At 42.4% G+C, this 15,333-nt stretch overlaps 1 protein-coding gene across 1 annotated transcript in view; it reads left to right on the plus strand.

Annotated features, from left to right (window-relative positions):
* The first annotated feature begins 1,676 nt into the window (after positions 1-1,676).
* Positions 1,677-15,333, plus strand: part of FAM216B (family with sequence similarity 216 member B) — a 32,970-nt gene continuing 19,313 nt past the window's right edge. Inside the window, exon 1 of the mRNA XM_045869504.2 lies at positions 1,677-1,963. The gene's annotated coding sequence lies outside the window, so the exon portion shown is untranslated. The remainder of the gene's footprint in view (positions 1,964-15,333) is intronic.

Here is a 15,333-nt window from a genome sequence, read left to right on the forward strand (position 1 = left end):
CCAGGAGGTAAAGAATCAACCTTATCACCAGAGACAGGGAATATAAAACCCAGAATGCTGGATAAGCAACCTTTGTAACTTTTTACTAATTGATGACCCCAGCCCAAATTCTGTTTGGAATTCCTTAGCAGTTGAAGCTCCCAATGTTAACTTTTCTTTTTCTCATCAATTCCTCACAGATTTGTTGTCTCTTTGTCTAAAAAGTGTAAAAACTGTCTGCCTTGGTCATTCCCTTAGGACTCAGTTTCATTATTGGGCCTCCATACACACGTCATACAACTTTGTTTTTTATTCCTGTTAATCTGTCTCATGTAAATTTAATTCTAAGTCCAGGCAGAAGACCTTGAAGGGTAGAGGATGAATTTTTCCATCTCTTCAACTAATTTTAAGTCAAAATCTCTGCCAGAGCTTTCAAAAGCCTTGCGGTAATAATTACAGTCAAGTCCAGGGTCACTCTTTAGAGACTTTCTTTTGTAGTGTGAATATCTCTTGATTATGGGCTGTAGCCAAATGATTTTTCATCCTGTGGAGCTGAGTCACAATTAAGTAAAAGCAGTTTAGAACTAAAGGGTCCACATGGCTCATTACCTTTTCCTGTACCATAACCTCTGGTTTAATAAATTCAAGACTGTGCCTACTGTTGGACTGGTGGGGGGAGGGGGCGGGCGGGGGGAACACCTCTTTATGTCCCTTACTCACTGGAGCACTCTTCTGTCTCAAACTATACAAATAAACTCCTCAGAATCATCTCCCAGGATTTACTGAAATGATAAAAATGGAAGCAACTGAGATTTTAAAATGAAAGGAGAAATCTCAGGTTGAAAAACAGAAAACTTATTTTTTTTTCCCCAGTTCCATAAAAGTGCCTATATCCTCACAGGACTCAACAGAGGATCTTGCTTGATACCTGCCTGGAGTCACATGAAATTTATTTTCCTACTGTTCATAAAGAAGTGATGAATGATGAGCCAGAGAGTCACCACTCAGGAAGTCTATTCTTTATGACTATGACCTGCTTTTCTGAAAATGGACTCAGAGGAGTGAGTCTCATTCAAAATGCCTGAGAGGAAAAAGCAACGTAGCCTGATTATTGTGACCTAAAGGATTTGAGAGAGGGGGGCTTCATGACCAGAAGCAGAGGTAGGGGGAATTTGGGTTGACTATGAAGAAAAAGTAGTTAAGCAACAGAACATACAATTAAAAAAACAAAACCAGACCAAACCCAGCAAGCACATGCATGGAAAACTGGTTAGCAAGACAATATGATGGTGTACGGGTAATGATGCAAATATAGGCTAAAGAGTCTCCTCTCTGCAAGCCTGTGAGACAATTAGGATAGAGGCTCACAATCGAGAAAGGAAAAGAGCTGCAACAACTTGTAATTAAGAAAAACCAAACTGCTTGGTTTGTTATGCTTGGTTGGGGCTGTGGTTTGTTATTTTAACACTCACCACCACGGCATATGTTTTTCTACTTTGCCAAATGCCATCCCAACGATAAGATGTACACTGTTTTCAAAGAAGCCTATTGCTTGCCTTTTCCATGGATGCAATACTTCCTTTTATGATTATTCAGCTGCTTGGGACATGTGCAAATGTGATCACAACTACTGTAATACTTCCGAAGGCTTGACTGACTCACTGGGCACCCTGCGTGTTACAGGATGTTCCCTCAGCCTTCTTCCTCATGTAGTCTGTTCCCTCAATGAACTTCTGCTCCATTTTTTTCCACTACTCCATCCATGGTGTGGGGTAAGCAACTCTGAAGGGTGCCTGATGTAGACCCACCTTAGCCCAATGTACGGAGGAACAGAGATGGTAGCCATACTCTTCTATTGCACAAGGACAAGTGGGGAGACAAGGGGAATCTACGTGGAAGCCCAACAACTTAGCACAGAACATAATCAAGTCTGGAGCTGAGTGTCACAGCCAGAGGGAACTACAGCAACTCCGAAGAAGAGAGGGTAAGTAAGACTAACACTGACCAAGAATTGCTTCTGGGAATAAATGGAGGCAGAAGGGCACAGTGAGATTAAATGTATGATTTTGGAGCCAGTTAGATGACACTGATTGAGTTATTCAGAGTCTAAGCTTTGGTTCTTTCACTTACTTATTTTAAAAATAGAGAAGAAGATACCCATTCCACCACATGCATAAGCTCAGCATATTGTTTGGCATATGGCAATTACTCAAGAAAGGGGAAAATTATTCTTATGGAACTTTAGCTGGACCTAAAAATATAAGTAAAATTAGGATAGATGGATGGGGAAAGGCTCATATTCCAGGCAGAGAACTTGGAGAAAATATGATACACAGTTCTTACACATACATATGCTCAATTTGTACCCATGTATAGGGAAAAGAATTGTTACAAATGAAAAAAAAAGAAACCTTTAATTTTAACATACATTTTAATATAATAATTTTATATTTGTTAGAAAGTTGCAAAGGTATTAGGGAGGTTTCTCTGTACCCTTTATCCAGCTAAAACTACAATGGCAATCATATCGTAATATATAAATGTATTAAATCAATATGTTGTATACCTTAAACTTACACAATATTATATATCAAATATATTTCAATTAAAGAAAGAAAATATCAGACAAACACATATTGAGGAGCATTCTATGGACTGCCTGACCAGTACTCCTGAGAACCATCAAAGTAATGACAAAGACAGAAACTCCTTTTTAATGATCAAATGATTGGGGCAGCAAGAAGAGCATGTCCCTGTAGTGCTGAAAGGGTCCCTGCATCAATCTGTGACAAGGGCTGGTGAGTAGGTCAAGAGTCAGAGGTATTAGAGGAGAAGTAATTTAATTAAACACATTTACTATATTATCCTATACTATGTCCACCCTAAATCGAGATAATGTACAAAATTGGCACAAAAGAATAGAAACTCTGAGGTGATTCTCCCTATTCATGGAACACCCAAGATAAATGCCTCCTTGATCCTATTACCCAAAGTTCCCCATTGTGACAAAACCAAGAAGATTCCTACATACATAGATAAGTATGTTCTATTTCTGAGGCAAAATCTTAGAGTTTCTTGAGAAAACTAACTGGTCCTTGTTAAATCATTTCTTCACTCCTTATTTTAATACAAAATTTACTGATTATTTACTATATACCAAATGTGTGCTAGGAATACAGTAGTGGGAACACCATGTTTCTTCCTTTATCTTTTAGAGTCTAATTGACTACAGATGTAAGTTAAATAATTACACAAATATACATTTATGAATTGTGAAAGAGCCCACGACAGACAAATTACATAGAGAGCTAAGAACATGAATGGGGTTTGACTTGGTCAGGGAAGTGAGGAAGAATTTCTATGAAGAAGTGACCTCTGGTAGGAGAGCTGAAGGATTCAGAGGATTTCAATGGGGAATGGGGGAAAGTGGTCCAGACTGAGAAAAGTATAAGTGCAGAGGTTCAGAGGCAGAAGAGCACCGGAATGGTCCAAGAAACTGAAAGATGGCCATGGCCAGGGTGGAGACGCCCAAGGAATCAGGCTGTGAGGTGAAGTTAAAGATGTGCACAGGGACTAGTATTAAAGACTTGTAACTTTCCTAAAAGCAATGGGAAGCCGTTTAAGTATTTTAAGATCTCCCAGGCTTGGTGGGGAGAATGAACTGAAGAGAAGACTAAAAATGTGGAAACCAAAGTTTCAGGAGTCCTGGGGAGCGATGATGGTAGCCTGACAGAAGGTGACAGTGCTGAAGATGATCAGAGGTGAGCAGACTTGAGGAGGCAAAATCAGAAAGGCATAAGGATAGACTGGCTATTGGAGGTGAACAAGAAGGTGGCAAGACAAACAAATGTGACAAATGACCTGAGGAATTGGTCAAGGGAAAGATAACACAAGATTTTTCCTTGAGAACAATAAAGAAAAGCAAGGAAAGGGAATCTGTCATTTAAAGGGCATTTATTGGCTTCTTCCGCTCTAAAGTGCTTAGAAAGGGCTGGAGTGTCCCAGGAGACAGAAAGAAGGCTGGCCATGAGGATATTGGGGCCTGTCCACCAGTAAGGCAGAGGAACACGTAACAGAGCAGCGCCCTGGGGTCTGAGAGTTGACCACTGGAAGTGTTCGGAGCGGACAACACATGGCAGAGTAAGGTCACAAGCTGGTTTGTGGCTCTCAGAGCAGGAACGTCCCTTCTCCACCTAGCCCTATACTCACATTGTCCTTCAAGAGAGAGGAGCCACTGGAAGCTCCTTGGCACCTGTTAACAATTAGATACATTTTAAAAAATGTACCTACAAGTTTCCTAAGGCACCGAGTTGGAAACATTTGCCAAGTGGATGAGGATTTCCCCCAGGTCATTAAGAACATCTTCACGGGGCACCTGGGTAGCTTAGTAGGTTAAGCATCTGACTCCTGGTTTCAGCTCAGGTCATCATCTCATGGGTCCTGAGATACAGCCCCGTGTTGGGCTCTGAGCTCAGCGGGGAGTCTGCTTGAAGATTCTCTCCCTCTGCTCTTCCCCCTCTCACCCTGCACTCTCTCTCTCTCAAATAAAGAAATAAACCTTTTTTTAAAAACGAGCATCTTCAGGACATGACCATATTTTGTGTATCTCTGCATCCATAGCGTCAAGCATGATTGAGTGAATCAATGCAGTTCTAGTTCTAGGTCAGAGTAATAAGTGCACTGCAAAAGACCTCAGGCAAGAAATTAATCAGTAGATGAACTTGGTAAAATTGAAAGTACCTTTCATTAATGTTTGTGTGTGGGTGTGTGCGACACCCTAGAAGTCTGGTGACCTCAATTCAGAAGGCTAGATTCAACCCTCTTTCCATATCCTGCTTATTTTCCTCTGAGCTGGAATAAAGCATTGAAGAAGAGCCAAGGACTAACTCCCAGAGTTTTACGGCCAGGTCTGGAGCCACGTGGCAAACCAACTGGGGAGAATAGGTTCATCTCCCTCATCTGTCCTCCAACGGAGACTTAGATTCTAAATGTGGGTGCCTCAAATTTCCAGACAACCCCATGGAAAGTGCTCCCTACAAATAACTCAGGTCTCTGGAGGCACAGTTTATATGAGGATGAAGTGTTATTCTCCCAAGTCTGGTCTCTCCCCTCCAGCTGCATATCTTATGACTCTTTGCCATCCTTCATTTTGAGTATTTTTGTTCACTTGTCAGCATTCTCTTTCCTCAGTCAGTAGAACCACGTGATGCACATAAGTACACATTTATTTAAAAATCCACATGATCAGAAATGCAAATTAAAACAGCACTGAAAATGTTTTTTGCAAATCAAATTAGCACAGTTTTTTTTTTCTATGTTAATATTCAACGTTATCAAGTTCCTAAGGAAATGGGTACTGTCTTAACACTGCTGGCAAGGATATAAATAGCTCAACCTTTCTGGAAGGTAATAGAGCAATTTTATCCTATGTCTTGAAAATATGCGTATCATTTGACCTGACACACACTGTCTACGCTGAGTCACTCAATTTAATGCTTCCAGTCATTTTGTGAGGTGGTTATTAGTATTGTTGTCCTCCTTCACCAATGGAAAAACTAAAACTCATAAAGGGTAACTCGGTAAGGTTACATGGTAAATATGTGGCCAGAAAGCGACACAGATGCAGGTCTCAAATGGGATGCTTAAATATCAAATGACATGAAAGTCTGTGTTCTTACTTTTAACTCAAGAATTTTCATCAAAGCTTTACTTTATAAAATAGGGAAAAATTGAAAGCAACCTGAATGTCTGACAATAGAGAACTGACTGTACAAGTTACAGTGTAACCACTCAGTACAAACTGTATGTTTTTCAAAATGACACTGTAGAAGATCTAATGATGTAGAAATATGTCCATAATACACAATTTAGCGTACTACATAATGGACAATATAATCTCAACCTTATAGAAATAATTGCATTTATATGCATAGAAGAAAATCAGAAGACTATATATCAAAACAATAATAATCTCATACTGCTGGAATTTTGAGACTGTTGCCTTCATCCTCGTCTGCATTTTCTATAATGTACATGTATTTTTGAGTAAGAAAAAAATTACTAAAAAGGTTTTAAAAGTCTGTTTCCCTACCTTTAGCCTGGATGGACTGTATAAAAAAAAAAAATCAATAAACCTCCACTTAAGTCTCTGCCACCTGCCTGGCAAGTAAGCTGTTAGGGGACAGTTCCCTTACTTCTTGCTGTTAATGCTGTTGGGCCCATGTTATAAATAAAACAGCTGGCTTTCAGAGATATTACATAACCTGGCAAAGATCATACAGCTAACCAAGGATTCTAACCTTCTGTCTCGATCCAGAGCCTTAGTGCAGCGGCTGAGAGCAAGTGTCTAATGCCGGTGGGCTTGGGTTCTGATGGTGACTGAGCTCCTTGCTAGCTTCGTAGTTCAGTTGCCTTTTATGTAAACTTGGACAATAATGGTGTCTACGATATAATGATGAGGATTCAATGAGTTAATTAGGAGCAGTGCTTAGAACAACATGTGGCACGGAGCATCCTGAAGTGCTAGTGTTAGAACAAGGGCTAATTAGGACTTGTGGATGCTGGGCGGGTACCATGGAGTGCTTGAAGGAACATGGAACCAAATACACCTGGAACTGCCATCAGTTTCGGCCACTTGACTGGTGACCTTGCGCAAGCTGCCTGGTCTCTCCAGTCCCCTACTTCACCATCTCTTGTGTGGAGTGCCCCATTCATGATAACTGCTAATGATAGCAATTGTCCCAGTCCTTCTAGCAGCCCGTCCCTCCTCTTCTCCCATGCCGTGTGACGCAGCAGTCACCCGTGAGGAGGTGAGGAAGCCCCTTTTACCCTTCCGCTCAGGCTGCAGCCCCGAACCCCCACCCCCGCCCGCACTGAAGGCCTGCTGCTGAGCTCCATCTGGGGAAGCTTGTATACAGTGATGGATGCGCCGTGTTCCCGATCTTTTTCAGGAGAGGGATTCTGTTCCGATTCTGAAGCAGGAAAAGAAGTTCACCAATTTGACACCTTTCTGCTTTGCGTAGATGGCAACAACGACAACAACAAAACCATCAGCTCTGCCAGAAACAAGAAGCCCTGAAATGTTTTTGCCTCTTTTAATAGTACCCCCAAAAAATCTTTCCATCTGCTTGCCATTTAGCGCCAGAGCCTGGCAGCGCTGCAATTCCCAGAGCAGCGGCGGGGGAGGAAGCTGCCTAAGGGCTGCAAGCCTGTGTGTGCGCGCGCGCGCCGCCTGGGAAAGTCAAAACCACTTGCCCTTAAGGTAGCTGTGCTTTCCCTGGGGAGGGCAAGGGAAGCGGGGAGCGAGGAGGTCAGCGCTCCAGACATCAGCAGGACTCAGAGTTATTATTTTCTCTTTCAAAATTAGAAGACTCGGGCGCCTGGGTGGCTCAGACGGTGGAGCGTCTGCGTTTGGCTCCGGTCATGTTCCCAGGGTCCTGGGATCCAGCCCTGCATCAGGCTCCCTGCTCCGCGGGAGGCCTGTTTCTCCTTCTCCCTCTCCCTGCTTGTGCGCTCTCTCTCTCTCAAATGAATAATTAAAAAAATAAATAAATTAAATAAATAAATAAATAAATAAAATTAGAAGACTCTAATGTGTGCCACTTTCCCAGCACACTGCTCCCTGTGCACCCCCGCTCAACTGTGCCAAGACACACACACACACACAAGACACACACGTTTCTCCCCTCCTAGCCCACACGGGAGGGAGGTGTGATTTGGAGAAGCACTAAAGGAACAACCCTGATTCCAGCCCCCAGGGAGCACTCAGTCCTGGGAGCATAGCTCCAGAGGGAAGTAGCTATAGGGACGTGGCCCGGTCCATGATCATCCCTGCCTGGAATGGCTCTGGAGGGGTCATCTCTACTCCATACTTTCGGTTCATTGGGGTCAGTGGGGGTCCCGGCTCATCATGGACTATACTGTCAGTCGGTCGGCTGGGAGCAGAGTGCCCTGAATCCACTCCCATTCAGGCTGACCTGAGGCTAAGTTCGCATGGTAAAGGAAGGCCCTGGCTAGGAGCCATATACAGATGACCTCTTCTTAATCAGACCCAATGGCCCAAATGGAACCATTTCCTCAAGACATGGCTTCAGGGAAGATCAATGGCCTAGAATATGGGACATCACCCAGGGGCCTCAGAAAGAAAGACTGCTGAGCTAAAGATGGATGTGTCAGCCAAAGGTGCCCGGAGTAAGAGCAAAGCAGAGATGATCTAGGGCCATTTTGCCTAATGGAGGCGTTTGCAAACGGAGGCTTGCAGGCCATACTCAGCCCACGGCCTGCTTTTCGATCTAGGAATAATTTTCCCATTTTTTAAATAGTTGCAAAGAATTAAAAGAGTAACAATATTTTATGACACAGGAAAACTGTATGAAACTGAGCTATAAGTGATATTGTATTAGAACACAGTCCTGCTTGTTCATTTACGTGTTGTTTGTGCCTGCTTTCATATTATTATAGCAGAGTTGGGAACGGCTGCAACAGAGACGATATAGCTTCCTAAGTCTAAAATATTTACTATCTGGCTCTTTACAGAAAAAGTTTGCTGGCCTGTGTTCTAGAGCGGTGGTTTTCAAACATTAGTGTACATTAGAAATCACCTAGAGAACTTGTTGAAACAGATCACAAGCCCCAACTCCGGAGTTTCTGCTTCAGTAGGTCTGAGGTGGAATCTGAAATTGCATTTCTAATAAATCCCCAGACGCTGCTGGTGCTGCTGGCCCCTCAGGCACGCTTTGAGAACGGATGTTCAAAGAGAAACAGGGGCTGTGATGGTCCACGGGATGGAGAAGGCAAAAAGAAAATGAGAGGCAACACTCAGGACAGTAGGTTCCAGGGGACTAGTCCAGCTGGAAAAGTAGGTAAAGGAATTTCCTAGGGAATGAATGCATGCTTGAGTATACTTCGCAGGCACACACACACAAAAACAGCAGATGGAGAGAAAAACCTGAGATCTGCTGCCTTAATGGAAAGGGGATGCTGCTGTGATGAAAAGGTGTGGGCTGATGGAAATGAATTCCCTTAAAGCTCTTGGTTCCCCTGGCTTTTAACCCTCTCCGTCTCTCTACCAGTGATAGGAAAGGGTTGATTCAGGAAGAGCCCACTTGCAACAGGACAAAGCTAGTTCTTAACCCTTCAGGGTAAGGTTATTTAAATTCCTTCAAAATTTCATACACCTCTCCTGAAAAAAGACCAGTTATTCCTTTTGGTCACCTATTGCTGCCTAGCAAATCATCCCAAACCTTTTGGCTTAAGACATAATAACCAGTTTTTTGCCCAGGATTCAATAACTGGGTGGGGTTCAGCTAGGTAGTTCCCCTGCTGGGCTTTTCAGTGGCCACTCAGCTACACTTAATCACCGGGTCTAGAAGGACGCTGGGATCGCTGGGCTCTCAGGACCTCTCTCTCTTCATGTGTCCTCTCCCCGTGGCCTCTCCAGGTGGTCTCTCCAGCAGAGTTCCCAGACTTCTTACGTGGTGGCTTAGGGCTCTAGAGAGCACAAAAGGGGGAAGCTGCCAGACCTTCTTAAGGGTTAGACACAGAACTGGCTTGGTATCCCTTTCATAGTGGCCACACTATTGGTTATTGTGAGTCACAGGCCAATCCAGAATCCGGGGGAGAGGACCCCCCCAAGGTGTGAACACTGGAAGCAAGGCTCACTAGAGGCCACCAATGTAACGGGTTAGAGCAGCATCTGCTTGGGAAAGATTTCCACAAAAGAAAAATAGGTAATTGGGAGAACCTCCCCTCCCCTGGGAATCGATGGCTGTGTGGGTACAAAGCTAAGATTTATGGCATTTTTTTGGGTGATATCCTAGGACTGAAAGCACTGGAAGTTCTTCAAGAGCATTAACAGATGTTTTCCTTTTTTATTTTTTAATTGTACTCACACAAGTTTTAGAACAGCATACTTCCTGCTTTGACTAAATTCACATAGTTACTGGCAATTATCTTAATTGCACATTCATGGAAACCTTACCAAAGAGGTGAAATAAGATTACCTTTAAGTTATGTAATTAGTGAGGTTTTTTTGGCTGTTGTTTTCTTCTTAACACAAGCACACTGGTGCAGCCCCTTTTGAATGTTCTAAAGGCATTTGCATAGTGGAGTTTGTATTAGGGGGAAGGGAAGACTTGAAATAATTACTTTCTTCCTAGTATCTCTTCATTCTTTTTTTGCATATTTATTCATTTAGTTGTTTGTCTATAATCGTAAAATGAGTTTTTTCAATACACATTGTACCTTGTATTTTCATTTAATGATTCGGTCCATATGAGCCTATATAACCCTATATCATTCTTTGGGATGCTTACATGGTAATTTATTATTTAGCGAATCTCTAATTGCTGGACCCAAGAGAATTAAGAACATATGTTCACACAAAAAATCTGTATATGAATATTCATAGCAGTGTTATTCATAATAGACAAAAAGTGGAAACAAAAGTAATGACCACTAACTGGTGAATGAATAAACAAAATGTGGCTTTGGGAAATTATTCAGCCACAGAAAAGAAAATGAAGTACTGATACTTGCTACAACATTATGCTAAGAGAAAGAAACCAGACACAAAAGACCATGTATTTTTCCATTTACATGAAAGGCAAATCCACAGTGACAGAGAGATCAGCGTTCCTTCATTCTTGGAATGTTCTTTCTTGGCTTCCACAGTACTATTCTCTTCTGGGTCTCCTTGCTACCTCTCTAATTCTGTTTCAAGTGTACCACCCCCCAATGCTCCTTAAACGCTGTGGACCTTGATGACCCTCAAATTTTCTCACCCACATGCTCATTCTTGTACACAGCTCAGAAGTGCTGTGACAAATTTGCTAACACCGTGACTTCCAGATTTATCCTTCCAGCCTTTACCTCCTCCCGAGCCCTAGACTCCCTCGCCGACCCAACATTTCTTCTTGGACATTACTCAGGCTCAACACAGAATTCATCACGTCCCAAAACCATGCCTTTATGCTTTTCTTAGCGTTGCTTCTTCCACAAGAAATGCCCTTCTCACTTCTTTGTCTTGCGAACTCTTACTCATTTTTCAAGATTTAGCTTCAATTTTCCCTCCTTCATAAAGGCCTCACAGGCTACTTGGTTTAGATAATCAGCTGCCGTCTGTGTTCCTGAGCACTTTCCATAGGCCTTTCTGCACATTCATCACACTGTATGTAGCTGTTTTGTCTGATTGATTTCCTCCAAGGCTGCCATTTTGTCTTACCTTTTGTTTTGTTTTTTGTTTTTCCCTATCCAGCATTTAGTACAATTGCAGACATGAGTGTTCATTATTGGATGTGAGAGGACAAGAGTAATAACAGTGAACACTTCTATTGTGCCCACTGGATAACAGGCACTGTTCTGAGTATTTTATTTGTATTAACTCACTTAAGCCCCACGTAAACCCCTTGTTGCAGGCACATTATTACACCCATGTTTTGAGATTAAGAGAGTTTAAGTAACTTTCCCAAGGTCATACAAATACCGAATGGCAGAGCTGGGATTAGACCTTGCAACCACGTCTGTGTTCTTTTTTTTTTTTTTTAAAGATTTTATTTATTTATTTGAGAGAGAGAGAATGAGAGAGAGCAAGCACATGAGAGGGGGGAGGGTCAGAGGGAGAAGCAGACTCCCTACTGAGCAGGGAGCCCGATGCGGGACTCGATCCAGGGACTCCAGGATCATGACCTGAGCCGAAGGCAGTCGCCCAACCAACTGAGCCACCCAGGCGCCCCCACGTCTGTGTTCTTAATCATCACAATATACTGATACTGAGAGTGGACTTGGCTACTCCACTTCCCTCTCCCAAGCCCTCAAAAGTCCCAGCTAAGTATTATTCTCATGTGAATTCACTCACAAACATTTATTGAGTACCTCTTCTCTCCCTGTGCCAGGCACAGTCTTAGGTAGACACTGAGGATAAACTGAATCAGAAATGAACCCTGCCTTCTTCATGCAGAACTTAGGAACAAAGACTTTTCTACTTTCCACATTTATCAGTAGATCACTCAAAGTCTGTCTGCCACTTAACGTCTGGTTAAATAAGAATGGAGAGAGATCTGTGAATGCTGCTTATATTAGACAGGGTTTTTCAGAGAAACAGAACCATGTGTGTGTGTGTAGAGAAAGACAGAGATTTATTTTAAGGATAGGCTCATGCTATCCTGGCAGGTCTGAAATTGGTAGGACAGGCTGGCAGGCTGGAAATTCAGCCAAGAGTTGATGTTGCATTCTTGAGTCCCAAATCCACAGGGCAGGCTAGCAGTCTGGAAACTCAGGCAAGGTTTCTATACTGCAGTCTTAGGCAAAATTCCTTCTTCAGAAAGCCTCAGTCTTTGTTTTTAAGGCTTTCAACTGATTGGAAGAGGCCATCCATATCATGGAGAATAATCTGCTTTGCTTAAAGTCTACTGATTGTAAATGTTAATCACTTCTAAAAAATACTTGGGTAGCAACATTTATACTAGTATTTGACCAAACAACTGGGCACCAAAAACCAGCCAAGCTGATACCTAAAATTAACCATCACACTGCCCATAGTGACAGATGCCCAAGGTTGGAAGGGAAAGTCTCAGAAGCAGTGTATACATAAACTACCTCCAATGAAGGAAAAAAATTTTTTAACTTGGAGGCTATTTTGTATGCCATGATCTAAAATTACTAGGAACATGCTTAAAGCTGCCTGACATTTTTTAAGACTTTATTTATTTATTTATCTGACAGAGAGAGAGAGAGAGCACAAGCATAGGGAGAGGGAGAGGGAGAAGCAGACTCCCTGCTGAACAGGGAGCCTGACACGGGGCTCAATCCCAGGACCCCGGGATCATAACCTGAGCTGAAGGCAGATGCTTAACCAACTGAGCCACCCAGGGCGCCCCTATTTTTTTTTCATTTCTTAAACATCCCATACCACCTTTCTCCATTGTCCCCAAATACTCTTTCCTGTGATCAGCATTTGCTTCTGCCATTCCAGCTCCTAGAATGCCCTTCCTGTTTCTTGTTACAAACAACATGTGTTCCTCATGAAAAGCATTAATCAAGACACTTGTCCTACACCATGTTTTTTGGGACTCTTCTTATTCAGATTCAGGCTTCCAAAGTGCCTGAATTCATAAAATTGATAAAATTATGGAACTTTAGAACTTGAAGGGAAACTTAGTGGACAACATAGTCAAATTTCCTCATTTTACTGACGAGGAGACTGGATGCAGTGACTTTACTGACCCTGAGGTGAAACCAGGACTAGAATTCAGGTCTGCTCTGCCAGCTTCAGGCTTTTTAAGGTATAGAGACAGGAGAGAACCATTGCCTATGGAAGGAAAACTAGCTTTAGGAGATATGAGATGATGAATTTAGGAGATATGAGACTTGGATGAATCCTTGTACCTCCCTGAAACTCAGTTTCTTTATTTGTTAAGTGGCTCAAATCAGTGCCTCTCAAACTTTAATACTCACACAAATCTCCTGAGGATCTTGTTATAACACAGATTCTGATTCAGTAGGTCTGGTGTAGGGCCTGAGATTCTGCATTTCTTCTAGATGACGCCAGTGCTGCTAGCCATGGACCATCTTTTGAATAGAAGAGTGCATGATCTGTAAGCACAATTTGAGCCTAAAAATTCTGTGATTTGGTGATTCTACGATAGGGATGGTAGTGTCAAAGGCAAAATGGGCAGCAAAGGAAAAAAATATTACATTTTACCTATACTTCTCTGTACACTCTTTTTCATAGTACTTTTCCTCTACTTAGGGTCACCACATATTCTGGTTTGCCTAAGAAAGTCCAATCTTGGCTTATGCCTGTTTCCCCAATGTGATGATGATTAACGGAGACCCTTTCACTCTCAAAAGTGTTCCAGTTAGAACAATAAGCTCGGGCGCCTGGGTGGCTCAGTTGGTTAAGCAACTGCCTTCGGCTCAGGTCATGATCCTGGAGTCCCGGGATTGAGTCCCGCATCGGGCTCCCTGCTCAGCGGGGAGTCTGCTTCTCCCTCTGATCCTCCCCCATCTCATGCTCTCTCTCCCTGTCTCATTCTCTCTCTCAAATAAATAAATAAAATCTTTAAAAAAAAAAAAAAGAACAATAAGCTCAATGGTTACCCATATTTTAAGTTTCTTTTGCTCATTATCTATGTTCACAGAATATGGAACACATCAGATTTCCACAGTTGGCATATTTCAAGCCAAAGCAAAAACTACATCCCAGAAAGTTTTCCTACACGGTGTGTCAGAACTCCATGGTTTGTGAATTTCTGTTTTCTTTCCTTACAAACAGCACACTCTGTGCAAGGACATTTGGCAAGGGCCTTTTGTGTTCAGCCCGCCCAAGATGTGGGACCCTGGGAAAAACTGCTTGATGTTTGTTTTGTGGTGTAGAGCAGCAAAGCTCACTCAGAAGATTAAAAACTAAATGGAAAAATATCTCATGGGTGATTTTCCCACTTCCTATTCTCACAGAATCAATGTCTGAGTGTACAGTTCCAAGTTCAGAGGCAGCTCATGGAGTGAGCTTCTACGCCCACCTCACTAAAGGTGTTCCTCAAGGAGCTGTACAGAGAGGGTTCCGGCCCCAAACTACAAATCCACCACCTGCTGTTCCTCTGGTCTGCCTTCAGGTCTTACATCTTCAAAGGATTCCATTCAAGGAAATATATTCCTAGAAGTTTCAAAAAATCTGCTCTTCTACAGAAGTTGCCACCTTCTATAATTAGCCAGTGGCATTTGCTCTTTATTCACTTATTTAATAAATATTTGCTAAGTGTCTACTATATGCCAAGAAAGGATTAGTTCACAGCTGATATTAAGAATTGGATACAGCACTGGTCTGTAGATCTTAGCCCCTTAGTCCCAAAGAAGGTGAGAGAAGGTGGGGGATGGTATTAATGGAAAATTGGAGGGGTAATTAATGTAATGCTCTTTTTCTACAACTGATTCAGAATATATGAGCCTATGTATAAGCAAGGGAGGAAGGAGCATGCAATTCATTTCAGTCACAAAAGGCTAACCCTCTGCTCATCTCCTTCAAGTCTTTGCTCAAAGGATGTTGGCTCACCAAGCCACTCAGCCACCCTGTTTAAAATTAAAACTCATCCCCCAACCCAGAACTACAAATCTCTGCTCTCCTGTATATTTTCCACTATGCTTACTTTATAATCCCTGACATATTTTGTCTCTTTATGATGCTTATCGTCTTTCTTCCTCCATTAGAATGCGTGCTTCATAAATTTGTTGCATAAATGTCCCAGACCTGTAACAGTGGTGTCAGACAGGCAAAATTTCAGGATGTGCTAAAAACTGAAAACAATGTCAGAACAACAGAAAGTGATTTTTAAACAATAAGAGGCAGGAATAAGAACC

This window comes from Mirounga angustirostris, unplaced genomic scaffold, assembly GCF_029215605.1.
Source record: "Mirounga angustirostris isolate CCGP_5_RB_7025 unplaced genomic scaffold, mMirAng1.0.hap1 SCAF_3, whole genome shotgun sequence".
NCBI classification, from domain to species: domain Eukaryota; kingdom Metazoa; phylum Chordata; class Mammalia; order Carnivora; family Phocidae; genus Mirounga; species Mirounga angustirostris.